Raw genomic sequence first — 3,049 nt, 5'->3', positions numbered from 1 at the left:
TTTAGACATGTGCATGGTGAACATATTATATTTTTCTATTGATTAACCATAGTGATTACTCACATATAGTTGAATTATGGCTAGAGTTCAACAAATAGAAAAGGGTATGGAATTGGTTCATGATTTTATGTGTGTGATAGTTCTTAGGGTTTAAGAATTTGATGATGCTTCATTAATTGAAATATACAATAGGCATGAGGCATGGCAGGGTTTTACTTTTAATCCAAAGTGATACTTGGATTGAAATGCAAAGGTGACCTAGGGTTTTAGTTGTGATCACCCAATTGATACACAACCAAGAATTAGGATATGAACATAAGCTTTGATTATGTTTTATTGGCTAGCTAGGGTTACTCTAGTGTTTGGATAAACAAGGTTTAGGTTTAATGACATTACTTCTCCATACAAGGCATGAGGATTGGTTTGGGGTTAACTATTGGTGACATACTTATTATTTTATGTGATAGATGAGATCTATTAATCATATGTTTTTAACTGATCATCTATATTTGCAAAGTATAATCATGCATTAGACAAGATCCACTTATTCCTCACTAATCCCTCTTTATTATTCCTCTCATCACACTCATCCTAGATTCTTAGGGTTTATAATTAATACTAAGTGGTGATGATTATGGAATTGGTTTTCTAAGGTATTGCTATTGGAATAGGGTTCTCACCTCCAAGATCCAATATTGACTTGAACATCTAGGATTAGTACTACTCTAATATTCTTGTATGCACATGACTATGGTTAGTATTATAACTTCTCTCACTTCTCCATGTCTTGGAATAATCCTAAGGTCCTACTCACGAGATGATGATATGATTCCTCTAAATATATGGTTTGCCTAGGAATTCTACCTTGGTATCTTATGTAGCTTGTTCTTCGGAAATCTGATAAACCTGCATCTTGTGGTATGCCTCCACCTCCTGGCTTCTTCATCTTGATCCTAACTAATTCACATGGAAGGTCTCAAGTGTTTGGTTTCCTTGTAGCATGGTACAAGATGCTCATATGGATGAAGGGTGTGGCTCTATTTATAGGCTTGGGCAAGCTCTAGTATCATGACACATAGGTGGTGACTCTTGTGTTGGTTTGATGAGTAAGGTGCTTGGGTGTCATGCTCTCATCCATAGCAATCCTTTGAGCATGAGGTGGCAAAGCTTGGAAAGCAAGTCATGTAGATATTTTCATCCCACATGGCATAGAGATTATCCTCTCATATGATTTATTTTTGGATAGCCAAGTGGCATTTGCTACTAAATATCATGTGGATGGTTTTATTATTGTGGATGAGTCATCATATCATATTTGATTGGATTTACATTATAATATTGGTAAAAAGTTAAAGTTGAAGGTTATTCCTCAATTTTGGATAGTTGGGTTTGATTTCACCAAGGCATGGTCATATGTGTTTCAAAATACTCATAGTTAGTTTGATTCAAATAGTTTGAACTATAATTCGTAATGTAAATGGATTTAGTTTTATGATATTCCATGTATTTAATAAGTTATGATTTAAATAAGAATGTGTGGCTTTTATGCACTTTAGACCCCGTGGTTTAACTTATTTATAAGTGAATTAATTTACACACAAAGGTAGTTGCTAACTTTTAAGTGTTAATAAGTTAGGATTTGATTCTTAAAGAATGGGTTGTTGTAAATCTAATTCCATTTGATCTAATCCATAGATCAAATCATCTCTACCCAAAACAAGGTTTTAACAAAGATCACGAGTGAAGTTTATAGCGCTTGACTTGATGATCTACTTCAATTCCAGACAAGTCAAGTGAAACTTCGATTCTCGTGGTAAGTTTTATTTGAAAGCGCGAAAATTCCCCGGATTTTCTATGCATGAATGCAATGCACACTTTGGTGTTCTCTCATTTTATTGCCTCTAAACCTGGGATATTACATCCATCAAATAGCTTCTCGAGTTCATTATACACCTCCTTGTATGCTACTATGCTATCATTGACTGCATCACATTGGTTCATAACTTGCTGCTCCACCAATTGTGAGTCGCCAAAGATTTTTAGTCGAGTTGCACCGCAAGCTTTCGCCATCTTCATCCCGTGTATGAGGGCTTCATATTCTGCTTCATTGTTAGATGCGTTAGGGAACGTCATCCGAAGGATGTACTTCAACTTGTCGCCTTCAGGTGATATAAGTACTACTCCTGCGCCGGCTCCTTCTACTCTCTTGGACCCGTCGAAATTCATGGTCCAGGTTCTCGATAAGTCTGGGGGTCCTGTGTTTTGCAGCTCCATCCATTCTGCGATGAAGTCTGGCGAGAACTTGCGACTTGATTGCTTTTCTTTTTTCATACGTGATGTCCCGAGGGGAAAGTTCTATTCCCCAAAGGGAGACACGACCCGTAGCTTCTGGATTGTTTAGTATATTTGACAAGGGAGCTTCATTGACCACTATGATCGGGTGTGCCAAAAAATAGTGGCGCAATTTTCGTGCTGTTGTGAACACTCCGTATGCTAGCTTTTGGTACTGAGGGTACCTTTGTTTTGATGGCGATAAAACTTCGCTGACGAAGTATACTGGCCTCTGTACTCCGTGGAGTTTTCCTTCCTCTTCTCTTTCGACAACTAGCACCGTGCTCACCACTTGTGGCGTGGCTGCGATATATAGCAGGAGAGGTTCCTTTTCCTTCGGCGCCACCAAAATTGGTGGTGTCGAGATTTTGCGCTTCAAATCTTCGAAGGCTCTGTCGGCCTCTTCGTTCCACTGGAATTTGTCTCCTTGCTTTATCAGAGCATAGAATGGTAACGCTTTTTCTCCCAGCCTGGCGACGAATCTGCTCAAAGCTGCGACTCGCCCAGTTAGCTGTTGTATCTCTTTCAACTTTGTTGGCTTTCTCATTGTTACGATAGCTTGTATTTTATCGGGATTTGCTTCAATCCCTCTTGCTTGAGACTAGAAACCCCGGGAGTTCTCCTGTTCGGGACGCCAAAGGAACACTTCGTCGGGTTCAACTTCAGGCAGAATTTGTTGAGGTTGTCAAAAGTTTCCTTGAGATCCTCGATCAGTGTT

Source organism: Lolium rigidum, chromosome 5, assembly GCF_022539505.1.
Source record: "Lolium rigidum isolate FL_2022 chromosome 5, APGP_CSIRO_Lrig_0.1, whole genome shotgun sequence".
Taxonomy (NCBI): Eukaryota; Viridiplantae; Streptophyta; class Magnoliopsida; order Poales; family Poaceae; genus Lolium; species Lolium rigidum.
Note: the sequence above shows the minus strand (reverse complement) of the source record.